General features: G+C 40.2%; 1 long non-coding RNA gene across 1 annotated transcript; it reads right to left on the bottom strand.

Annotated features, from left to right (window-relative positions):
* Positions 1-15,969: 15,969 nt before the first annotated feature.
* LOC134646225 (uncharacterized) lies at positions 15,970-17,427 on the bottom strand. The gene is made up of 3 exons (XR_010096628.2): positions 17,244-17,427; positions 16,265-16,348; positions 15,970-16,141 (listed from the first exon to the last, which is right to left on the bottom strand). It is a non-coding gene; the product is annotated as an uncharacterized LOC134646225 (long non-coding RNA).
* Between the last annotated feature and the right edge of the window lie 9,747 nt (positions 17,428-27,174).

Here is a 27,174-nt window from a genome sequence, read left to right as displayed (position 1 = left end):
TGATTGTTTTTTCAACTTATAGATTGCACTGAATTTTTTTCATTTGCATATGTAAATTTCTCAGTTGAATTACATGTATAATGCATTGTATCAAACAGACTATAAAACTAATTGTAGTCACCCAGCTTAAGCTACAAAAATCTGTGCTCTGTTTGTGTCACAGCGTGCTTTGTTAAATTAGCTTTGTTTCAATTTGTATGCCGTTCATTTTCAGAGGAAATTGTGCATGCACTACTGGGCCAGGACCAGTAAATATGTGCTGCACTGTACGGCAATAACCATTAGCAAGTACACAAATTACTGCAAAAAGACAATTTCTATTTGAAAAGGTTACTAAACCACTAAACAGCTTCTGTAAAATGTTTTCTATTTGTCAGAGATTTAACATGTCATTTACATTTATCATCCGTAACTAATGATGCTCTATAAATCGTTCTATTTTTGGAAGAAATTCCTAACATTTTTATGAGGGTACTTTGTTTTACTTTTCAAAGCCCTCTGTGTCTGCCAAACTCATCACGAGCCTGCTGCACTATTGCCAACCTCATGGCCTGTTAATGCTGCCAGTACGCCATGGGCCATTATTTTTCTACTGGTCAGTGGTGTCTCCAGTTCAGAGAGGACTCAGCAATATTTGCACGGCTACAAACAGCACAACACACAGGTGCTGAATGCTAAAATGAGATTTCTATACTTTACAGACCAAGGACGAAGAAAAGTTTTAGCCATTTTTTTTCCTTGCCTGAAGTTTATCAGCTGTGTGAGGATTTGAACCAGTAAAGCTCACTGCAGTAGAAAAAGACAACTTGCTGTAAAAACACCCAGCACGCCCCTGCAGGCGGTTTATCCTTCAAGCTCGGGTCCTCTATCAGAGGCCTGGGAGCTTGAGGGTCCTGCGCAGTATCTTAGCTGTTCCCAGGACTGCGCTCTTCTGGACAGAGATCTCCGATGTTGTTCCCGGGATCTGCTGGAGCCACTCGCCTAGCTTGGGAGTCACCGCACCTAGTGCTCCGATTACCACGGGGACCACCGTTACCTTCACCCTCCACATCCTCTCGAGCGCTTCTCTGAGCCCTTGGTATTTCTCCAGCTTCTCGTGTTCCTTCTTTCTGATGTTGCTGTCATTCGGAACCGCTACATCGATCACTACAGCCGTCTTCTTCTGTTTGTCTACCACCACTATGTCCGGTTGGTTAGCCACCACCATTTTGTCCATCTGTATCTGGAAGTCCCACAGGATCTTAGCTCGGTCATTCTCCACCACCCTTGGGGGCGTCTATGTATATATATATATATATATATATATATATGTATATATATATATATATATATATATATATATATATATATATATATATATATGATTATATGGAAATGTATCAATATATAAACAAACAACCAGTTTCACTGCAGTTGTCGTTGAAAACAAATTGGCAGGTTAATGAGTTTACAAGCATTTGTGGGCAGTGCAGAAAAGGGCTGGTGATGCAGCCACTCCACAAATACACAGCACAATGTAGAAGAGCCATCTCTATAGGCAAAGACTCAGCTGCACACCTGCATTTAAAAGAGAAGGAAACTAATTCGCGGATGCCAGTGTTTACATTTTGGACTGAGAAGCTCGATGGTTAAAGGAGGTCAGCAACGTCCACTGTGAATGACCATCATTGGACAGAAGTTGTAGCTAATGACACCAGCTATCAGCTTTCTACAGTGCAGTTCTGAGATCCCTTCTTAGGTGGTTCAACCCACATTCACATCTTGCCTTGGGTGACCTCAGTGGCCTCACGCACATGATGGTGGAATGGGAAACGTCTCGCATAGGTTTTACACCTTAGCCCATGTCAATGTCTTCATCCTCCAGGATGCCAGTTCTGGTACTCTATGCTAAATCCCAATCCACAATGCTTGGAAGTGAGCACAGGAGGACTGATTGTCTGGTCAGAGACATTTACACCAGTTGCTTGTGCAGCCTTCATCCTATTCCTCTTTGCTCAAGGGAAATGATAAATGGACTGGTTCTTACATAGAGTGTTTCTACTCTGCCTGAGCACTCAAAGTGTTTTGTACAACCTGCTTCATTCACATAAGCGCTTTCGATCGCCCAAGAATATTTGACATACAGACTGGAGCAGCCGGGGATTGAACCACCAACCACCAACCTGATTAGTAAATGACCTGCTCTACCTCCTGAGCTACAGCAGTTACAGGTCCCACTGATGGGTTAAGGGCCTTCAATAGCTGTGTCCAGCTCTCCTAGAGTAACTGCCTGTCTCCTGGAATCTCCTCCGTGCTCATGAGACTGTGCTGGGAGACACAACAAATCTTCTGCCAATGGCACAAATTGATGTGCCATCGTGGAGCATTTGAACTACCTGTGCAACCTCTGTAGAGTCCAGATATCTCCTTATGCTACCAGTAGTAACACTGACCCTAACAAAATGCAATACTAGTGAAAACAGCAGGAAAGAGGAGAGGGTAATGTAATTAAAACCAAAGCAACTGAAACCAATTAACATCCCTCTCTGCTACTTAACTGACCAGATCATATCCAGTGAGTTCAGCTGAGCTGAGTCTTTACTCTGATTGGAAGTGTTCCTATATAAAAGTCCAGTGTACATGCTGGACTTATATCCAATCCATTCTCTGCAGTTTATTTTATAATTGTAGGTCATAGCAGATGGATGTTCATTAAAGAACCGTTGGCTCTGATGGCCTGTCTCTCTCACTCCATCCATCCTCTCCACTCCCCTGCTTCTCCACCCTCCTGCTGCCCCATTCTCTCCTCGATCACTTGTGGTTGATGCTCACAGTAGTGCCCTTGAGAACAAAGGTTAGAAAACCTCAGCAGTGTAAAGCTGCATGTGTCTGCAGTTACTCTGATTATCCATATGCACTGTTATTTTCTTTGATCAACGTGTTTTTGCTATACCAGCTCATGTATTTTCATGAGTTTACAAGCAGTCATATAAATATGTATTTTGTTTGTTTTAGTTTTTTTTTCACCACTAATAAAATAAAAATTCCATAAATTCTATTCTGTGTGTTTATTAGAGGTGGGCAGACCGATCTAAATATTAATAGTATCGATATCAGAACTGATATTGGTATTGGATCCATACTTTGTTACTGTCCTCTAAGTTTGTAAGTATGTAGCACACTTAATTAAATTGAGTTAAATAAAATATATGTCTGGTTAGGTTCTCTTTATACTGCTACAATCTCAGCAACTTGTTTTTATATTTCTAAAGCATGCAGATACAACACAGTCACTTAATACTGGCAACATAACTTTTTCTGCTAGGATATATAGAATGTAATATTTACAACAGAGACCCTTTGTTATAATCTTTGATGCAGTGGGTCGTCATGTTTATGCGCTTTAGTCAATTCACAGTTCAAGTGGAGGAGTCAGTGATCACAGTCTCACAGAAAGCTGCACCAACATGTTTCAAAAGGCACAACTTTTACTCTGAAGGCAAACAGTGTCTGTTCATCAGTTGAAAGTATATCCGACTATAAAGTATAAAGGACAAATGGAAAATAGGACCAGCAGATGAAATGTCAGACTGGTCCACTGTCAAGCGTACCCAGCTGTCGTGATCATAAAAACAGAAAAAGCTAGGACAGAAAATGATAATTTGAGTTTGTACTTTTGAACACAGACATGCACATGAACAAAGCACAAAAATAAACCTGTTTGTGTACAAAACCAAACCCAAATCATCAACCATGTGTATTTGTTCTCCCTGCTGTCACAGTCTGACACACAAACAGACACACTTATGGACAAAAGCATGTGTCAGCTGTCTGGCCCGTTAGCCTGACATGATAAAGTAGAAAGAAGTGAGAGTCTCCTTCTGTTTCAGCTTTCTGTTTCTGTCTGTCGTTACTCCCCTGCTCCCTTTATCCTCTGCAGCTGTACATCCAGCTCCATTAGCTGCCTGTATGAGTCCCTCTCAGCAGATAAATCATTCATCCCCTGGCGGCCGGTTGCTCTGCAGCTCGGTGCACTGCTGCAGACTCCCCTGTTTGCGTGGGAATGATGTGTTATGAGCTGCGTCCACATGACCTTGTTTTGACACTGCGGAGAATAGCTGGCTGTTTGGGCTCTGCAGCGAGCCTCATCACTCCACCCTCCAGCTTCTGCATGGATTGTTTTCCAGACAATGACCACAGAGGTTCACACGCGCTGCCGAGCAGGATGCTGCGCCGCTGTGTCATCAGTTAACGATCTCGCTTTCCCTACCTGAGTGCCCGGAGCAATCTTCTATCAGGGACATTGTGTTAAGAGGAAGGGACTGGGCAAGGGGGCATTAGAGACCCGCCGAAGGGCCAGAACACTATTTTAGGGCTCAGGAAAATGAGATTGTTTACAACACAACAGTGAAACTGTTTATTGGGAGCTGAGGTGATAATTCATCTCTGCTGACAGCATGATGATATAAGATATCCACAGAATTGTGGTTTGGCCAAAGATCAGCCTTTGTCCAGCCAGAGTTGACTGCAGTGAGCCTCTAACTTACTTTTAGGACAGGATGTGACTGGCTTGTGACACTGTGTGAGTCTCCACAGAAATCTGTTGGGAAGACTTAAAACTGTCAAGTTTGTGTTTAATGAATAAATATATCATGTGATCACTGCTTGTTAAATGCTGACACAGCTTGACATCTTTTAGTCTGCCCTTTTTATATAAACCCTCACAGACTTCACTAGCAGGTTTCCACAGAGTGCTTTCTGTGACAGCGCCTTTAATCCAGAGAATTTAGTCTTACGGGAATTCACTGTTGTTCAATATTCATGCCTGAGATCAAATCGAGATATTTGCTCAGGGCCAATCCTCTGTCTCACATTCAGACCCTGAAGCCCAGCTCCTTGCCGTCAGCGACGAGACTCCCCGCTGCTGGAGCCTGTTGATCCTGTCAGCCTGTAGAAGATCTGCCATGGGGCTCATAGGTAGAGATGACACCCGACATATGGGAGAGATAAAGCCTGAGGGCCAGATAGTGTCTGCTTGGCAGTTCTGACTGGTCTGTTAGTGGAGCTGAATGACTTTATTATCGTAGTGGCACTGCAATAACCCTGCTTCCTTTTGAGAATAGTGATGTTTATGCTACTAAAAGCTTTCATTAAGCTTTAACTAATCAAAATCTTTACAGTGTCAGTTTTCTTGATTATTTTTAAGAATAATTTCTTACTTACATTTTTACTTATTATTTACATCTTTCTGCTATCCTGTGGGGCAGGGATAGCTCAGTAGGCCCATGATCGGAAGATCGGGGGTTTGAGTCCACTGCACGGCTACCCTGAGGTACCCCTGAGCAAGGTACACACTGCTCCCTGGGCGCTAGATTGGTGGCCCACTGCTTCACTGACTGAATGGGCTAAATGCAAAGAGGACTTTCCCCATGGGGATCAAGTATACATGTCCTTGTCTCCAGCACCAGTAGATGAATGTTTTTAGCAAACAAGCTGCAAAGATCTACCTCACACCATCTATTCTGGACCAAAGTGAAGAGAAAAAATGGTGCATTTGGTGTATAAATAATCAGGATTTATTTGTTTGTTTGTTTTTTATTTATGAAAACTTAACCACACACACACACACACACACACACACACACACACACACACACACACACACACACACACACACACACACACACACACACACACACACACACACACACACACACAAATATATATATATAAAAACTTCAGATTATTATTGTTTCTCTGTTGGTTCCTTTAAGTATTTTTTTCTGTTTAATTGTGCAATAAAGAAAACAACATAAACTTCTAAGCTAGCCCTGGGCTACAGAAGGCTGGAGTTGAACAATAAAAACATCATCTTTCACCTGATAAATGGCTCAAAGTTGGCACTGATTTGATTGCATAAACACAGACCACTGGCATGTACAATAACAAATCATCTGCAGACAGAATAAGTTAACAAACCTAAATCACACGCGGTGCCACAACTTGCAATGAAATCCCACCCGCTCCTCCTGCTGGTGCCCATCAGGCCTTCGCTGTGGGGCTTTTCCTGCTCACCTCCTGAGCCATTACTTATTTTATCCCCCTCGTCTTTTAAAGCGGGTTTCACCCCGTCTCTCTCTCCCTCGCTCTCAATGTGGACTGATTTACGCAGCACTCAAGGCTTGTTGGGTTTCTGTGTTTCACTTTTTGTAGGAAGGATGGTTTAATAAACTGCCACCCTGCAGGGTTCAGCAGACGAGGACTTGGCATTCGCTCCTCTGATGGTAAAACTCCTGTGATGATCCTGCATGTGAGAGGAGGAAGGATGAGGAGAGTGTCTGAGGAGTTAATGAGGACAAGGAGAGGCTTTAGAGTAAAGAGAGAGAGAGCAAGGGTGGGAGACTGTTAGACCACCAGCTCTTTTGCTCAGAGCTGCCAGAGGGCGTTTATAGCCAGTGACATGTCAATGATAAAAATGAATTCATTTTTATCATTGTGATCTGCAATATTTACAAATTGTGCAAATTCAATTAAAGAGATAATCCATTCTCAGACTATTTGACTGTAGAAGACTGAAATGAAATGAACACAAATAAGAAAATAATACTGTAGACAAAAAAGCCAACTTTGTTCTTAAAACTAGAAACTTCTGCCACACAAACAAGTACTTTTCCCAATCTAGACATTTCCAGTGAACAGGGACAGTTAGGAACACAGTTCTGCTTCAATGTGCTTACAGCCAAAAAATAAGATGTTAGGCTTTCATTTCTGTCCTCAGTAACAATCAGCAGCCATGCTATGAGCTTTGTGAAGTTCTACTAAATGTTTGCTTTGTGTTTTAGCGTTCTGAAATCACAATCCATCCGAGACAAGACAATACTTTCTCAGCTTTCCTTGATGACCTCAGTGTGTCTTCCTTACTCCACTCTTTTTACTCTGGATGTGTTTGTACACCACTACATTTTCATTAGTTATTATTAATATCTATTATCAATCTCTCTGTCCCCTCTCCCTCCAGTCATCCCCAACTGGTTACAGCAGATGGTTCTGCTGGAGGCTTCTTCCTGTTAAAAGGGAGATTTTCCTTCCCACTTCTGCCAAGTGCCTGCTTATAGGGGTCATCTTATTTCTGTCACATACATACATGCATGGAAGTCAAGCTTACAAAGCTCATAAACTGATAGCAGGGCAATCTAAGATTCCATAGTATTGGTACTGTTCACTGGAACTGAATCAGCACACACCTGCTTCTTTGCTACCACGAGCCCATCCTGCTTCAATCGGAATGCACTCACAACATGTAGATAAGCTATAGTGGGGGCTATTTATTATTGCATTTGCCTCCTAGGACCTGGCGTCCACATATGTGGACATCACATTTTGGGTTATTTAGACCAAAATACTCAATTTTGCTCTACAAGGGCCTGATATCCACTTACGAGGACATTATACTGCTACTGTTCTATCAAAATTTTAAATGAATATCCTCATATGTGGCTCTCATTTTTCTTAGAAACTAAAATTAGGTAAAAAAAAATAAATCTGCTAATTCTTTGTTTTTACATTTATCAGGCCCCAATCAGCCCAAATATCAAAGAGAAATTAAAAATGCATGCCGTGGAAGAGTTCGGGTCTTAGGAGGTTAATGCCATTAATGCAGTTTATAATTTTTCTGTCCTCCTTTCTCTCTCTCAAGAAAACCCTAAACTCCATCAAACCATTTAAGAGTAAATACGGTCTGCTTTTGTTCTGATTGGCGCACCAGCAACTTGATTTGAGTGATCACGGGTCACGCTCGTAGACTTCATTCAGCGGTGCCACTCGTCCTAATGAGCACCCTAGACTCCCAGCTGTCTCTGTTCGGGTTTACATTATTTACTCAGTGATTAGTCATGAAGCTCAAGCTTTAGATGGAATATGATGCACAAAGTACTAGAGAAACTGCCTCCTTACACACACACACACACACACACACACACACACACACACACACACACACACACACACACACACACACACAGTCTAAAGAGAAAACTTTGTTTATTTAAGAATTTACTGTCCAGCCTTATTTAGTAAAATGAATGTCTGGGAAAATAAAGCTGTGACGGGACACACTGCACTTGTTGACATTGTTTTATATAATGCAATGAAATCATCTCCATTAATCATAAGCTGTGGCAGAAGTGTATCTACCCCCCCCGATGGAGAGCACTTATTTGTTATAAATACATTAAATTGTTTTTAAAGGCAAAAAAAAAGGCTACAATTTTAAATATTTTTATGAAAAAACCTCCACCAAATAGTTGCACTTAACTTGAGGAAAATTATATTTGAATTGGACAAACATTCAAACATGCTCACAGAGACAATGTCCGAGTGGTGAGCTGAGCCAAAGAGTAGATCTGTGACGTGACCAGAGAACTGTAGCATAAGAAAAATGAGATAAGTATATAGATTTGCAAGAAAAGCATGACGCGTGAGAGCCTGTTACCAACATGGGTAATTTGACAAACTGGCAGTGAAGAGACAGCAACGCTGGTCTTAAATATCCTTAATAGATTGCTCCAGATTAGCTCCAGGTGAGGAGATGACAGCTCCACCCCAGGGCAGACACAGGACAACATGGATTCAGTGGAAATCTCCCAGCAGCTCACCTGGACTGTGACACATTTCCTCCCCTCTGTCCAGAGGACTTGTCTTATGGTTTGTTCAGATACAGCTTTGCAAACCTAAACTGTGATGCCATGTTTCTTTTAGAGAGTAGAAGCTTTCTCCTGTGTCTTTTCTTGCACAATAGTCGTAAGCCAACGCTGTAGTTTCAAATAAAACATGATTAACTGGACATGTTTATCCTAATTTTATAAATTAGCACATAATGTTTGACTCAATATGTTTAGAAAATAGTTGCGATAAAACAGTTGGAGTATCTACTGGCAATTCTTAGCAATTTGTAATGCAACCCGCGCTGCAGTTGCAGGACTTGAGTTGATGTTTTGGACATTGCAGCATTCCGATCATTCAGCCATAATACCATCATTCTTGCTTTTTGATGGTTAAGAAAATGAGACATGGCAGTGTGGACAGAAAGAACTAGTCAAAAGATGCATGTGTGTGTGAGAGAGAGTTTTTTAACCTCAGATCATCCCAGGCAGTTCTCTGTTGTCTTGTTGCAGTGCTATGACAAGGTGTTGCTATGACAGTGTGAACCACCGAAGGGTATATAATGCATTTGTTAGCCCACCCACCCAATATCACCACCAGCTGCCACCGACATATTGTTCACCAGCTGCTTTTGCCTTAGTTGCTCTGGTGCATGATTATGAGGCATGTTTGAGGTGAGCAATGTCTACATTCATCAGGAACACCATAAGCTCTGGGCGGATTGTGAGATAAAAGTTTCAACTGATCATTGCACTGGCCGTTTTCAGTAAAACCCCCCACAAAGTATCAGTATCAGTTGTGGTTTGTTTCATTTTGCAGACATAGCAACATCCACGAGTGTGTCACTTTACTCAGATACTCAGCTCTGAGGCATATTAAATGCACACATGCTGCATTTACGATACAGTGACTGAGTGTATTATTCATCATATCTTACACTGCGTTAGCGCTCCCTGTGAGCACCTGCTACGTTTCTGTGTGGATGCAAATCTGAAATTATGTGAAAGTACTAAAGCAAAAAAACCCCAACAACCCAAAAACCAGACTGACAGGCGCTGATGCAAACAGAGGAATTAATTTCATCACTGGAAACAGGTTTAAAGTGGTGAGATTATTAAGCTGTGGCTCAGCCTCACAGCGGAGACCAGGCCCAGCTGACATCATTTTAATATCTACCTAGGGAGCTCTCTGATTGGCTAGCAGTCCCGAGGAGAAGGTTCTCATTACGGTTGTTTTGACATCACCCTCCTCCAGATCTGCACTCAGCACTTTCTTTTTGCTTAATTGGTAACTTGCAGAGAAATGATACAGAGTTGCGCACACTGTTAACAAACGCTCACATGTACAGATACAGAAGGAGTGCTGCTTCAGTAAATTTAAAGACTGAAAAAGAGCAGCTCCTAACAGGAGAGATGAGCGGCTGATTTTGAATTTTTCTTCTAGGATTTCTAACATCAAGCCTTTAGAAATGAATGTCCTTGTTTTGAAGTACATAAGCCCTGAAGTCTGAGGTAGCCTTTACATTGATTGATGCATCTTGAATATTTTATATCTTTTTTTTTTTTTTAATTTTAAATGAATTTTACTCTTAAGAGATGATCTATGATGCAAAAAAAGAGTTAGCAGCAAGCTGACTAAGATGCATCAGATAAGCTGTGCAGGAAAACACCAAGGCTCTGGAGAAAGATAGACTTTAGACAATTACCTTAGTCTTATTCTCTCGTGTTCTCCCCGGATTTATGAATATTCAGGAGGAGGATATTTATGGCTGCTAATGAATATTCTGCACAAAGTCTGCTTCATAAATCAGGCGAGTAGAGGGAATTGGATAGCCACTAGGTGCTTCTCTCAAGGCAACAAGAGAGAAGAAAATCAACTAACTCTACTTTTGAAAGGCTAATTTGATGTCATTATTATTATTATCATTATGTTTTTATGCTAACAGCCAGGGGGAGACTGCACTGACTCGCTTGTCTTGAACCTGACCTACATATGGTATTAACAATCTAAAATAAAATGTAGGTGTAAGTGTTGTGGAGATTAAATGGGTCATTTCACAATAAATATCAAGTGGGTGTTTGAAAGATGTCAATCAGAATGCTTCCCTCCACTTTGTTCCACAGCTTAAAAGCTGCCAAACGTGTCATGCAGCTGACAAAGTTTCTTAGTGAGGAATCGATAACAAGAAAAAAAGGAGGCAAAATAATCTATAAGCAGTCCGATTCGCCCCTGCAAGCATTTCCATAAACTTGTAGATGTGAATGTTTTCTCAAGGACATTCTGATCCACACTCCTTCTTCGCTGTTCTCAGAAGCAAATTAATCCCTCTACGCCAACCAAAAATGAAATCTATTTTTAGTGGTTCATTAAAGCCACTTCTATGTAGCATCCCACACCAACATTCAGACTGGAGTAATTGGTGGCGGGGGGTGGGCGGATGTGGGGAGAAGGTTCCACTCACAACTAAATCTGAACGCGTGCCTTTCGAATGTGCAACTCCTACATCGCTAACGATGATTTGTAGCATTAATCAAAGGCACTGCCGTGGGTGCCAATCAACATGATTACAGAGAGGAACTGGTTAGGATCACCACAGCAAACGATGATGGGAGCTGGGCACGTGTATTTTTTTTGTTTGTTTGAAGAGATGTATGTGTGCGTGTGATAAAATGATGGCAAGACAGAAAGACAAGTGACAGCAGCTGTATCTTCACTATCTGAAGATCTCTGAAAGATTACTCTAATTATGTAGGAGTAGTGTTTAACTCATCAGGACAGTTCATGTGTTCACCTCCAAGCATGCAGCTGTCCAGCACAACACAGCTTTAGAGTTTCACACAACTTGTTCAACTCCCTTTTCCTAAAAAGATATGTAAGTAACAGTAACTTACTATATGCTATATACTTGTTCACATCCTCAGATCTCATGTTATGTAGATGATGTCCAGTAGAATGTATCATTCGTAAGGACAACACAGAGGCGCATGCGTATAGAAGTCTGAGGAGCGAACAGCCAACAATATTTTTACAAATACACAAAAAGTGAAGTTCTGATCTGTGGTCCTAACATCGCATGCACCCACGGTGATTGAGAATCCTGGATCCATTTCATTGTTCGTTCTTTAGTGTTGCTTTTCAGGCCTTCAGTTTTGATAAACAAGTTGTTTGTCTTGTCCCTAAAAAGTCCCATGTGACATCAGTGCAGTCCTCTTAGGGTTCAGCTTAAGGTTTTGGTGATCACTTTCAGAGCTCTTCATGGTAAAATTGCCCTATATTAGTCAATTTCTATACTGATATTTAACTGCTAGGTCTTGGTGGTCAATTGATGTATGCTTGTTTGTTACCTCAGTCTAGGATAATATAATATAATATAATATATTATATTATATTATATTATATTATATTATAATATAATATAATATAAAATACTACACAGCAAATCCAGCATGTCCAAATTAACACTGTCAGATTTGATTTCAACTCTTTTAAAGTGTCTATATGGGTCCACACCAGAGAGAGTTAATTTAACTCTTATTGGAGAGTTGGTACGTTAACTCTGATTTAGTGTTAAGTACCAAATCTGTCTGGAGTTGATAATTTAACAGTTATTAATGCTAACTAGGTGTTAAGAGTTTATATACTAACTCTCACAGAGTATTCTAGTTTAACTACATAAGAGTTATCTTCTAATTAATTCTAAAAAGTTTGAATTTTACTCTTCTGAACTTCTAGAAATTCCTTTGGAAATAAACATTTATTACAAAGAGGCAATGGTTTTTGAAAAACATTTATTTTGAACTGTGCACTACAATTTCAAAACATTTTCTGAAACATGTAACAATATGGAGCAATGTACATGTTCTCACTTTCATTAGAATATTGTTTATCAAACGGTCTGACATAGGTAAATGCAACAGCATGCTCATTGTTCTTTTCTTCAATACAATATGCATGTCCTCCATTCATCACTTCTGCTCTCCCCCATATTCCACCTTCACAAGCATATCCTGTGTGGAGATTCAATAAAAATTAGTTGTGCACTAATTAATTGCACAAATAATCTGGTAATCAATTGCAGCACAGTAAAAAAAAGAAAAAGAAAAAAAAAATCATTTTTGAGCTATAACTTGTATTTTCCCAAAAGATTCCAGATACGAATCCAATGCCCATATTTAAAGGCAATATTCTACCCGAACATGTTTGTTAAAATGGTGCTCTCTCAAACAACTGAAGAACACAGACAACAGTTAATGTTGAACTAAATTTAAAAACTCAGTCTTTTTCATTTTTACCTAAACCGTGTGTACAAAACTCTGGAGGGATCTAAACGTACAACCCAGTCAGGACATCTGCTACTGCTGTTTGCTCGTTTTTTTTGTGGGAGATCGTTTTCAGGCTTGAAGTAGCACTTCAACATTTCACAATCGAGACATTGTTTTAGGTGCATTTAAGTTAACCAAAAACTTGACTGAAAATTCATATGCAAGCTTTTTTCAAGGCTGTACTATTTGCCCGCAGACAATACATTTCAGCTAGCTAAAACAGATTATTATGCTATCACCGAGCAACGTGGCTAATGCCTTTCACACAGCTTTGTCTCAACTCCAAAAAGCCACAGAAGTAAAAGTTAATAATAATAATTGAAACAATCTCACAAAAAATGACTTACCAAGCATGGAAAACAACTCAGAAATATGTAGAGCAAAATGTTCTGAAACGGCTTCACTTCAGCTTGGATCGGAATCTGTGGTGCTGGGGGTGGGGTCTGTGAATTTACTCTATTAGTGTCATAGCCCCTCTAGGAGTTCGGAGTTAAGAGGTCAAGAGTTAATGTTTCCATTGTAACACCTCCAGATTTGACATAGAAACACTAATTTTTAACACTCGATTTTAACTACTATCATTTTACACCTCAGAGTTACATTAAAAGAATGTGACTCTACTTAGAGTAAAATTAACTCTACATTTGCAAGAAGTCTACTAACACCAAAACATTTGACACTTTTGAATTTGCTGTGTATGTTGTGAGAAAAATTACACTTACACGTGTGTGTGTGTGTCTGTCTGCACGTGTTTGGTCAGCTGCAAAGTCTTTGTTGTGGAGTCTGACAGCAGTTGGAAGAAAAGACCTGCGAAATCTCTCCGTCCCACATCGTGGGTGCCGCAGCCACTGAAGGAGCTGCTCAGCGCTGTCAGAGTCTCCTGCATGGGGTGGGAGATGTTGTCCAACAGGGATGACAGCTCAGCCACCATTCTCCTGTCACTCACCACCTCCACTGGGTCCAGAGGGCATCCTAGAACAGAGCTGGCCTTCAGGATCAGCCTGTTAAGTCTCTTTCTGTCCCCAGCAGAGATGCTGCTGCCCCAGCAGACCACACAGTTAAATATGGCTGAGGCCACCACAGAGTCAGAGGCTGTGTCCGAATTCAGGGGAAGGATGCTCATAAGGACACTACCTACCTACGTCACAAGGTAGTGTCCTTAGACGGGTAGTCAGGAAGTGAGCGGCTGTGGACAGCCCCCTTTTTTTCTCCATAGAAACTTTATTGAACAAACAATGAGTATTCAAACATAACAGATGGGCTGTGGACAGCCTCCTAGCCTTCAACTCCGCCCTTACTTGCGTGTTTTTCCGGTCGCTAGCGCCACAGCGCAAAAACTTTAAAATGGACCCAGAAATGTCGCTCCGTTGTTTGGGCAATTTTAATTCTCGAGGAGCTAGAAAAATCTTATCGTCGTTGGCCGCACGTTTTGTACCTTAGGCTCATCAGAGACAATCATATCCAGGTAAAATAATTTCCTTTAATCTACACGCATTTAGGAATTACTGAGATATTTACACGGATAATTGAAATATTGCCGGCGTTGTGCCAAAAAAGTGTTCGCCTGCCAAAACTGATTTCCAATGTTTCTGTGTGTAATATGTGTAATATCTTTATGTATGTTGGTAAATAGACTTCGGTGAACATGGTTTACAAAGAGGTTTTATACATACAATAATTACCTGTTGTTCAAGTATCTTTATAACTCTGGTTATAATCTAGGTACAATTGATATATTTGTTGCGCTGTCTGCTGTCCTCTTGACCAGATTACTCTTAAAAAAATAAATTTCTAATGTCAACAAGATTGTTTGTGAACTGGATAAATAAAGGATATATAAAAGTCACTGCCAAAAACTGATTGCAGCTTCTACCTGTTACAGGAATGTTGCTGGTGGCTCAAAGTGACTTGATATCATTGATGAGGGAAACATTTGACATATGTTTCACGTATTATAGACCAACAAGTTATTCATAGCAGGTTAAATACGAGCAATCAGTTTAGGGCAAAAACCGGAAATCAGTTTTTGGCAGACGATCATTTTTTGGCACAACATCGGTCATTCTCACACATGTACTGTATCATATAAAATATATAAACTAAATATCTTTGAAACATATAGAATCTAATCTTTTGTTTGTTTGTTTTTTTTACATAGCACTTTATCAAACTGTTGTCTGCTACAGAGTTACAAGTATTATACTAATAATATAGCATCCACCATCTTCTGCTTGCATATTTCTGAAAACATCTTAGTGCTGTGGCAGCCGTTGATTGAGCCAGCCCTGCAAACCCTGTGGATGGACGATGCAGTGGACAGTGGGAGGAAGCATCCTAAAGCTCTTTGCAGACCACCCTGTGTGATTCTCCACTCCCCGACCAGAAAAGACAAACCTCAGTTGCAGCACCCCATCCACGTCTGATCTTGCTCCGGCAGATTCAGCAACACTGCCAGAGACTTCCTGTAATCTATTACAGTTGTTAAAGAAACGGTCCAGGAACAGCTCTCTCAGGTTAATCCTGTGTGAACAACTGAAAATATTGTTTTTCCATCTTTGCATACTGTGTATTTGAAATATTCTTGTTTAATTGTTATTGTTATTTACTTTATTGCTATCAAATAAATATCCAAGTAAAATTGTTCAAAGTTAGCGTTATGTTCATACATGTTAAAAATGCCTGTAAATCAAATTGAGTTCAGTGACAATTACTGTTTGTTTGAATCAATTTATTAATAACATAAAACCTTTAAACTAATGCAACACATATAACAATGTAACAAATATATTCAAATAAATAAATTTCTCAATATATAACTCATTTTGGAACACATCTTTCTAGAAGTGAAAACAGTCTGTCCATCCTCTCCCTGCTCTGCTCTCCTCAGCCTCTCTTTGCTGCCTCATGTCCTCTCTGATGAGGTCTAGCAGCTCATCATCCCTGTCTCTTTTCCTCTTTCTCCCTGTTGTGGGTGGCTGAGCCGCTTCATCATTGCTGTCGTTTTGGTCACCCACTGTTGTGCTTGGCCCTGGAGTGTCCTCAGGGAGAGAGGACATTTGGACAAGAGGCTTAATGGAAGGCCTCTGTCCTATCACCTCATCCATGAGGGCAAACCAGGGCCAAGTAGCAGCAGTGGGCTTCCCACTGACCCACTCTCCTGAGCCTGGATACTTGCAATCCTAAAGGCAGAGGAAATCAAAAATGACAGCAGGCAAATAAAAACACCACAACAACTCTTAGTAATTGCACATTTATTAACTTGTGTTCTTAAGAATTATCTTCTTGATAACACACATACGTACTTTGTATTCTTTAAAGTTATCTCATGTCTTCTGGCCTGCAAGGGGGTGACTTTCCCCTGCAGGCCCATCTTCTCCAGAATTGTCCTGATCACACACAACAAATAAGAGAAGAAAGGAAACCATGGCAACTATGTTAATCCCTAAACCCAAAATTTTTCACAGCAGAACACCAGAGGAATACCGTCTGGACATCACAGGTTCTGTACAGCAGCGGTCCGTGCGTCGTTTGGTACCGGGCCACGAAAGTTGAGGCTCTGCTGTGAAATTTATGGTTTTCAGGGGTTTTATCATTAACTCTGTTTCCCTGAGTCTTTCCCTTGTTGTAGTTTCGTGTCTTATTTTGAAAGAAATATTTACACATTACCATAGCGACCAGAGAGCATTAAGCGGCAGAGAGGAGGATGTTACTCTCAATATTGGCGCATTTTCAGGAGGACGTTGCTAATAAAGTTACACAATTACACAGCACATTCACGTTTATTATTATATTTACAAAATACCACAGTTTTTGTCTTGGTCGGATCATTTTATGTGGTTGTATGTATCCGCGATACCTTAAAGGCCGCTCCGTGTCTGACATAAACCGGTCTGTGGCGTAAAAAAGGTTGGGGACCGCTGCTGTAGCATGAGGGTTAATAGGACCGTACTCATATGAATATGATGTGTAAACTGATTTATTCTTGTACCTCCACGCTGTAGCGGCTCAGTTCTTCACCCCAGTGAAGAGGTGATCGTTTTCTCCTCGTTTTAATAAATTAAGTCGTTTGGTCTTTGTTCCACACAACATATCACCAATTCGAAAAAAATCTAAATTAGCTGTATGTAAGCAGCAATACATGAAAAATCGCGGGACCCCCCATACAAACTGGTTTACGGTTATTTTAAAGAAAAGAAACATGTCTATGCAGATGCCCAAAGCTTAACAAAACGACCACTATAACAATTTAACTTTTGTACAACCAGATTTTCATATACTTACATTTGAAAGTGTTTTCCTCTCCCGCTTCGACCACCATCCTTATCAGAAACAAATCTCCTCTATGACCCGCAATGAATCCTGGGATATAGTAGGACATGAAGGATACATCGGACCATCCTTAGAATTCAGGGCAAAGTAGGACACATTTGTCGCCACATTTTGAGGACTCTTTGAATTCGGACAGCCTTCGTCTCATCGCCGTGACGTCATTGCCTCCAAATATGGCATTGAAGCGTCCTTCCTCTGAATTCGGACACGACTAACCCTCAAATTCACGGAAAAGTAGGACACATTTGTCGCCACATTTTGAGTGCTCTTTGAATTCGGACAGTCCTCGTCGCGTTGCTGTGACGTCATTGCCTCCAAATATGGCATTTTAAGCATCCTTCCCCTGAATTCGGACACAGCCATAGAAGGTCTTCAGGAGTGGGCCCTTCACTCCAGAAGACCTGAGCCTCCACAGCAGGTACAGCCTGCTCTGCTCTTTTCTGTAGAGGGCATTTGAGTTGTTAGTCCAGCCCAGTTTATTGTTCAGATGAACACCAAGGTACCTGTAGCTCTCTACAGCCTCAGTGTCCACACCTTGGATGTTTAGTATTTAGTGTTTATGGACGAAAGGAGATAGTTTTGGCTCCCGGGTTGTGAAACTCGCTTCCACTGAACTTGAATCTGTGAAAACTGTTAATAGCTTCAAGACGACACTTTACACTGTAAGTGTGTAAGGAGGAGTTCTGATAAAGACATTGAACAGTACAAAGCTAATTTCAAAATGAAAGCCAATAAAATACAATAGTTAAGAAGTTATAACTTTAGCCATGAAAGATAAACGATCGTAATCTATCAGTAATTCAGAAATCTGCTAATAATCCATTGCTGCTAATATTGTGCCAAAATAACTGATGAGCTCCATCTGGCAGTATAATGCTGTAGCTGAGAAGGGCGAGAACAGCTTTCTTTGCTGTCACTACTGTATTTGCAAATGTGCAACATGATACTTTCAGAACAGGTAATTCATAGATGACATTAGCAAAACGCAAAGGCTACACATACTGCACAGGTTTCAGGTGGACCATAAAAATATTAGCATAACTGGGAACTATGAGAAGCCCAAACGTAAAATGCAATTAGAAAGGTACCAAGATCAGCGCCCCATCTCCTGCTTATAAAAATTGGTGTAAATATGGAACATTTGCAGAGATGAACCCATTAAATTTCCCTGTAGATCCCAATTACTTTTTAAAAAGATTTTTCCTGATATATAATTTTTTTTATACACAAATAAAGTCAGCAAGGCCTCATTTGGTCAGATTTGCTCTCCAAATATCTAATATTAAAAAACAGCCAGTGGAGACTTCAGAGGAAATTTAATTTTCATATAAGCCTTTCTTGCTAGCTTCACTAATCAAGACCTCGAAATTTCTAACTTTGATATGAAGCTTCAGCAGAAACAGGCTCATGGACCCAACGCCCAGAGCTACTTTATGAAGCGTAACATTACTAATAATTAGGATGTGTGAAATGCTTTGTACCCAGTGATTCTTCTCAAACTCTCCAAGTGGGTACAATCAACAGCATTGTTTGGGCACAATGTCAGTGACCATACAAGCTTTAAAGCCAAATATAGTAAGCTTTGATCAAATTTTGCTCATTTGAATCTTAAAATCATCAAATATTTTAAACCTGGGGAAAAAACACTTCTGTATGATAAAGACTAGAAAGCTCAGGCACTGTGGGAAGTTGGAAGATCTGTGTTTGTCTGAGCAAACCTCGAAATCTCTGCAGGCTTAGAAGAGACACAGAAGGAAAGAAAACCAAGATGACAATTTCAGACAATTTCAAACTAAATGAAGTCAGGTTTGGCACTCACTAAGAGCATGTAATATTGTGCATTTCAGTGTGAGAAAACAAACTCCTTCCTTCCTTTAAGCGCTAGTCTAACTCTCCTCCTCTCGTCATTGATTCCTTTCCTTTCTCCTCCTGCAGGGCCTGTTTCGGTATCATGGTGACTGGAGGGGAGCTGCAGTTCTGCAGGCATCTGCTCGTTTTGTTAGGGCCCGCGTGCAAGTAAACACTTTCGCTCGTGACCATCTGCCCAAGCTCAGATCTGCATGGGAGCTGGCAGACTTGGATGGTAAAGATAGTGAAGGAGGGATAAACAGATAGATACAGAGAGGAAGCAAATTTGTGAAAGGAAAGTGGAAAAACTGAGAAAGGTGGAAGAAAGGACATATGAAATACAGGACATTTAGTAATCAAATGTCACAGTTTTGAGCTTTTTTCTTCATTCAATACAGATTTTACTAGTTTTACTACTACCAGTGCCAAACCACAGCATATACCGAAATGACTGTAGAATTAATTGTGGTGAGAAGATTCACTGTCTCACAGTATTATAGGACAAAAAAATAATACCATACAAACAAACAAAGCAGATTAATTGGGGTGTTCCCCAGTACTAAATAATTATTTGCTAAAGATGGAACTCAGTGCAAATACAGGCACTGCTTGCCACCAGGCGAGTCGGAGGGGCCCCGAAGGCTAACAAACATCAAACTACAGCAGTGGCAATGTGCAAAGTTTGCAATGACAGCAGGAAAGACATGACTTCCCTATGGAGGCCCCATCAGAATCCACTCGCTCCCCTCACAAGCAGCCTGCATGACTCTATTTAAACAAGCTTAATGACAACAAGGAAAGACACTTAGTGAAAATCGAGGAGCTATTCTTGGGAGTGACAGATGAAAAATGAGGAAGAGGGAGAAAAATGCAAGACAGTGGTGAGAGGAGCTGATGACAATTAATAATGATAATGATAAATAACTGAATGTGGCTAGTCTAACCTTAAATGTGGGAGGGACAAACTCAAATAATGTAACTTCCACATGTTGTTTCTTTTGTTTAATTTTATGCTTAACATTAGTTGATTTAGCTCTGCGGGCAGTGATGTGACTGAGTCACCAGGAGTCAGAGCCGTGACACTGTCAGCTGACATGTTGGTGTAACTTGAAGGGGGCCTCCTTTAAATTTTTGACTGATTGCAACATATGAGTTAATGGCATATCAACTTTAGGTCCACCATCTCTCCCCAACCAGTCGTAGCAGATGGCCAACTCCCTGAACCTCGTTCTGCTGGAGGTTTCTTCCTATTACCTATTCCTATTTCTTCCTATTCCTATTGTTTCCAAGCTCCTTAGACTATGATGACCTGGATGACTGAGAACCTTCACAGACATATTACAAGGGAGTTTTTCCTTCCCACTGTCGCCAAAGTGCTTGCTCATAGATAGGGATGGGTACCGGTATCCGGTGCCATTATGGCACCGGTTCTGACATAAACGGTAGTAACCAGACCGAAAAGCAGCGCACATTTCGGTGCTTTAATTCGGTGCTTTTTTTTTTTCCTGAGATGTGATACACTTTAGGTTCTAGCCAATCATTCTACGTTTCCGACGATAGTAGGCGGGCTCAGGTAGTGGTACTGGTATCGGATAAAACCTAAACGATACCCATCCCTACTCATAGAGAGTCATATGATTGTTGGGTTTTTCTCTGTATGTATTCTTTCTAGGGTCTACCTTACAATATAAAGTGCCTTGAGGCGACTGTTGTTGTGATTTGGTGCTGTATAAATAAAATAAAATAAAATTTATTTCAATAAAAATCTCCCCAGTGTCATTCTGCACACACAATAGTTGTCCCTCAGCCAATCAGGGCAGTGAAGGTGGGAAAAACAAGGGGTTGATTTTTATGTGAAATCTGCTTACTTTGTGGATATCACATTATTGTAACATACACAAAAAGGTTATTTAAGTTGCTAATAAAATCAAACCACCTTACATTTGTACTGATACACTTCCTGGCACTTATTTGGGTGGGGGTGTGGCAGCCGGGGGAACACACCCTGGACAGGTCACCAGTCTGTCGCAGGGCTAACACAGAAAGACAGACAACCATTTAAACGCATATTCACACCTAAGGCCAATTTAGAATCATTAACCTAACCCACACACACACACACACGCACACACACACACACACAGAAAGGCCCTGGCAAGACAGTGGATTTGAACCTAAGACCTACTGGTTAGCTTTAATCTCTCACAGAACATCTTGCTTTGAGGCAACAGTGTTCACCACCATGCTGCCCCTAGCTAGTTGTGAAACATTATTTGAAACACAGATGCTAGCTAGCTACATAAGTTGCCTTGAGTTGCAACCATCTGTTAACAGAAACATCAATTGTTACTTTGAGTTATGGGTTTGCCATTACTCAGGATAGTAACTCAGTCTGGCTATCTATTAAGTAGTTGTTTATCATTGAGAGCTAATGCCCAGTCTAATAACTGGGAACAATGGCTTCCACTGTAGCTAGCTTTTTTCCCGGCTCAGATTTTGTGCTTGCCTGTCATTGTTTACAAATGCAAAAGCTAATAAAAAGCTTATGTATATGTTTTCAAGGTTACATTTCAACAAACCAACCTATTATTTGTTTTTCATAGAGGTTACTTACCCACATGCAACCAAATGCAACAGGTCTACAAGACTATAAGCGCACTATAAGCTAACACCCAAACCAGTGTTCTTTGCCTACAGGTCTGTGATGGTACCTAAATATTATTAGTGTAAAAAGAAAAAGAAAAAATAAAGAAAATGAGAATCTAAAGTGAAAAAATTAGAAATTAGGCAATCTGCCAAACTTACAGCATTAAAGCTCCAGCCTGTGTTTTAGTCTGAATCCATCTGCTTGTCTTTTTGACTGGTTGTATCTGACCATCTGATTTCATCATGGCCTCCAATACAGTGAACAAAGTGGACAAATACAAACACATCGGTGAGATGTGGACATTCATCCACATCAATCCATCGATGAAGGTAGTCTTTAGATAATCTCTGAATCGAATCGGCTTTCCATTTTCGTCAGCCTGTCATGAGCCTGTAATAACTAGGACATAATTGGGTCTCGTCACCGTTGACCGGCTGGAAAATAAGAAAAACTGAAATTTGTGTATTGCCAACTGCCAACGATCATGACAGGAGATTAATGCAATGCTGTTCTGTCTGTCAGCAGCATTTTACTGAGCATGAGTGATGTTGGATATCAGCAGATACAGCAGCATTCAGTGAGAAAAAGGTATGACACACAACAAACGAAAGAAATCCTCTAACTGAGATGAAACACCGCAATTTTAGTTGCTAAATAGAATCAGAAACTTAAATTAAAAATAGAGATTTATTAAAACAAGCGCTGGAAGCTGTGTTAATTTCATGTCCTGCTGTGAGCATATATTTGGAAAACAAGGAAATGTAATGGGAATTCTGTTCTGTTTATTAATTATTTGTTTTATCCAATCATCCTTGGCTTTGATGTACAATGAAATGCTGAAATTGTTATTTTCTCAATAGATTAGTTAATGCATTTTTCAATGCAAAAATTTCATTACCTAATTCCAGCTTTTAATATAAGACTTTATATGGTTTATATGCTGCTTTATGGTAGTTCAAATAGTGGAAACTGAAAACCTCATAAACCCTTATTTTATTCACAATAAAACATTTAAGACATATTGAATACTTCAACTGAGAAAATGCTCTTAAAATATGATCTCATTTTGAGTTTGATGGCAGCAGCACGCCTAAAGAAAACACGCCATGTTTACCAGTTTGTAGAATCCACTCTTCATTTAACAACAGTCCATAAACATCTGGGAACTGAGTATACCAGTTGTTGGACTTTTGGGAGAGGAATATTGTCCATTCTTGTCTGATATAGGATTCCAGTCTTTGGTTTTCTTTGATTTATTTTTCTTTTCATGATGTGTCAAATGTTTAAAATAAGCGAAAAGTCTGGATTAATATTCACACCTCATCTCAATATCTCTGTTGAATTTTTTAAAGATGTATCAAATTAGAAATGACCTAATATTTTTCATGAAACAGTAAAATGTTTTAGGTTTACATTGTGAATAAAGTATAAATTTGTGAAATTTGCAAACCCTTAAATTTTACACTAAAGTTCATAAATTGGGTTTGTACATCAAAGATTATGCATATTAAACATTAGTCAGAACTAGCATGTGAACAGTGCTGTGACTTTTGTGACTGAGCACCAAATTTTCATTGGCGGTCAAAGGTTAGCTACCAATAATTGTGTTCTCCCTTTAAATGAACATTGCCTAATAACTTTACAGATGGGCAGGACTGATAATGTCTGCTGCCTAGCTTCCACATAAATGTTATGTTAATATTAGCTGCTACCTTAATGATCACAGACGGCTAATGTGGTAATCGGGTAATTGCTAATAGTTAAATGGCTAACATTAGCATGTGCGCTAGCCAGGATAATGTGTATGATAACTGTTTAATACTTCAATATTGCTGGAATGGGAGTGTGACTGCTGTTACAAAACTCTTCATTGAGAGTTGTTCAGGGCTGTGAACCTGAGTTACTCCAGCTGCTAGTGAAAGATGGCGTGTCTGCAGTCGTGCTGTGTGAAGTTGTATGCCAACTGGATGAGACAAAGACAGCACAGCTGGTACTGACACTTTTGTGTGTCATTATTCTTATTGTTATTTGCAGTACTAAATTCTAGATATTTATTACAGTTACAGTGTAGCACTACCAATGTTAACCTAAGAAAGTATGCATTTGTGATCATCCTAAAAGCCTTTTTTACACTTTCTGTATATACATCAACACAAAGACAAAGGCAAAGCCTTCCTGATGTGGGACATACTGCATTGTGTGAACTCTATTTGACTCGGATACGTCAACTTGGTAGCTGATTTACACTTTTAAGCATCTAGATGGAGGGCATTCTTTTTCAGTGAGCCACTTTTTCACCTCAGTATACTTATCCTTGTCTTTATGTCTCTAATAAAAATCACACCATCTCCTTGCTTTGTGCACAGGTTTGCCTGCTAATTTTTCAGGCTGTCGACATCCTCTGAATAATGTCGGTTGCATCTGCTCTGACCTTATTCTGTCTCCCCTTCGGTCACATTTCAGGTCTTTCTGCCTATCAGAAAAGTCACAAAAACACTTCATCCTATATACAAATAAGCAAACATTATGAAGGTGCTTGAATTTGCACATGCTAAATGAGCAGAAACAGGGCAGCGCTTCCAACACACAGCGATAGCAAGCTTTCTATCACCAGAATTACGAGCCCAAACCAATCAATGTTCCAATCAGATGCAGTTTACTGCAATGCAGTAAGTCATGCACTTCCTATTTTAATGTATTTAACATTTACTGAATGTGTTTGTAGTGCATTTTGTTAAAACAGATGACAAACCTTAACAGCAGCTTGTACAGTATATCATAGTTTGACAAGCAACCTGACATATCACCAACCTGTCTGCATTTGGCTTTACAACCATGTGTGCATCCTATGACAGCTTCAACAGTTCTGGCATCACACTAGAAATTGGCATTTATTCAGTGTCTATTATTCCAACAGTTGCCCCTACCAGTTGACTGGCTTAAGAGTCGGTGTGATTTCAGTGTTGATTATAGTGATAATGAATGTCTGCTTTATTAAGAGGTTCAATTCTGCTGCATTTTTGTTTAATTCCATCTGAATTTATTTGAATGTTATAATTTACATCTGAAAATTACTCTAGAATTTGTGGTAATTTTCTGGCTCATTCATTAACTTTGAAGCTCATGTTGTGAAATTTTAGGTTATTATTAATAACAACATTACCCGCTTGGTATGGTGCCTGGTTCAGCCATTAATTAGAGAAGAATGTATCTGGCTGTTGAAATCAGACTAAATGTTATTCTGTGTGTGCACAGCTGGTGAGGCTGGACACGGTGGAGGGACAATTTGGGAACAGCGAGACTGAGAGCACACTTTAGTCTCAAGGGCCATTGTATTTTGGAATTCCAGCACAGACAAAGTGCTTGAACTTGGTCAAAATATCTCTGACAACCTGTTTTGTAGCTTATTGTGGCACACAGGTGAAGATAATGGCATTGAGTGTGCAATGCTGTCTGATAATGTGGCGTAAATCACGGGGGACATTCAGAATAAGAAATTCAACTATGGTACTTAGACAAAGAGGAAATGTGGATGTATGAGTTTGAACGGACACACAGCAGACTGGGGGCAATAAGCAGACTGAGAAGACTAATAGAGTAACAAAGTATAAGAAACAGTTATTATTTCCAATTTGGTGGTTGGATGATTTTCTCCAAGCTGCCCACATATTTGTTATTTATGGTGCTTCAGAGAGCCAAGACGCAGAACTTCTCCTCCTCCTCCCACACCGGCAGCCTTCTGAGGCGAGGATACCAGATCTGGGGTTTTCTAAAGTGTCTGTTGTGTTGCCATAGATAGAACATGCCAGGGGCTTTGCTGGATGGATAGCCCATCTCCCTGCAGACAGGACCCCCAGTCTGGTAAACCCAACGCCCACATCCCCTGTTCCCCTCGCTCCCCTCCCACACTGTCTGTCGGTCTGTCTGCACGGGAAAGGGAAAGGCTTCAGTGTTTCTGCCCTCAGGTTGGTGAAAAATACACACTGGCAAGATATGAAGTCAAATAGAAGAATAACAGAAACATGTCTGCTTTTTATTTTTAACAAGGCATAAAAATTAGCTTCTAGCCAGGATGTCTGTAAACATCCTCCATGCCAAGTGTCTTGTATTTGAACCAGCATCTCCATTACAGTAGAGTTCATGCAGAGTGAACACGGGCAGCGTTGCCTGGAAGGAACGGCTTCCAAAAATGTTTCCCAACAAGCATTTGGCTGCATTCCCACAGTGGGAACTTTCTGCTTGGATTACAGCTGCTTATGCGGTCATATCTGTTTTAAATTCAGTCAATCATTAAACTGCGGTCAACCCATCTAAATGATATTAGATTGACTTATTTATTTATTTGATGTTGAGCGACAACCCAAGCATTTTTGTATTTCTGGTTCCTTTGTGCCAAAGTTTCTAACAAGTGGTTAAAGTGAGTCTACGGCGGCATGGCATGTCATCACATGTAAACACAGGAGCTCAGCAGTGGAGCCTAAAATTAGCTTTACTTTTGTTAACAACATATATAATTCAAATATCTCATCAGCAATTTTTTTTACTTTCAAAATGATTTTCTTTCTGATTGAAACATAGAAGCATCCACCTTCCATGACCCACAGAGCTCACAAATCCCACTGGCATTTTTGGGCTGACCTCAGCCCTGCACATGGTCCTGCCACCAAGTGTAGGCTAGGACTACCTCTGAGACCGTAGGAAGCAATCCACAAACTCCAGCCACTGATGGCCTCACTACAAACAGCTTCAGTTGTTTTATCCTAGGCCTGATGTAGCAGACAGACCTTGTAGATTGACAACCATCACGCTGGGTGATGGTGATGCCTGTTTGTCCATACAGTAAAACAGTATGGTGGCCAATGCCATGCTAACATTTATGTTTCTATAAACTGTTGATTCCTTAATATTTCCCAGAATGCCATTCTCTTAATAATCACTTAAGACATACTTGATGACCTTTTAAACTAATAACCTAACTCCTGTTACTTAGGTAACACTTAGTGTCAACCTGTTGCTTCTTTAATGTTGTTTATATGCGAGTAGCTACAGTAAATCTTGTACAAAGCTCTTTTTCATATGAGATCAGTGTTTTTGTGCCTGACTCCAGACAGTTAATAATAAAACTTTCTTGTTGCTATTTTCCATTTTATTTTGAAATCACAGTTGACTGTGGTGTTAGCTGAAAAAAGCTGCAAAAGCTACTTTTATGAAGACAACTATCCCTCCCAAACACTATTTGCTGTATGGGCTTTAATTACTTTTGACTGGAGATGGAGGGGGGCTGGTAAAGTGCTTTTCCCCAAAGAAATCACACTACTAAAGATCTTAGCTTTGCATACTTGAAGCCTGGTTAAGATTTCAACATCTTGCAGAATGACAAATAATTGA

Source organism: Pelmatolapia mariae, linkage group LG16_19 (genome assembly GCF_036321145.2).
Source record: "Pelmatolapia mariae isolate MD_Pm_ZW linkage group LG16_19, Pm_UMD_F_2, whole genome shotgun sequence".
Classification (NCBI taxonomy): domain Eukaryota; kingdom Metazoa; phylum Chordata; class Actinopteri; order Cichliformes; family Cichlidae; genus Pelmatolapia; species Pelmatolapia mariae.
The sequence above is the reverse complement of the archived record's forward strand: the minus strand, read 5'-3'. Positions and strand labels throughout refer to the sequence as shown.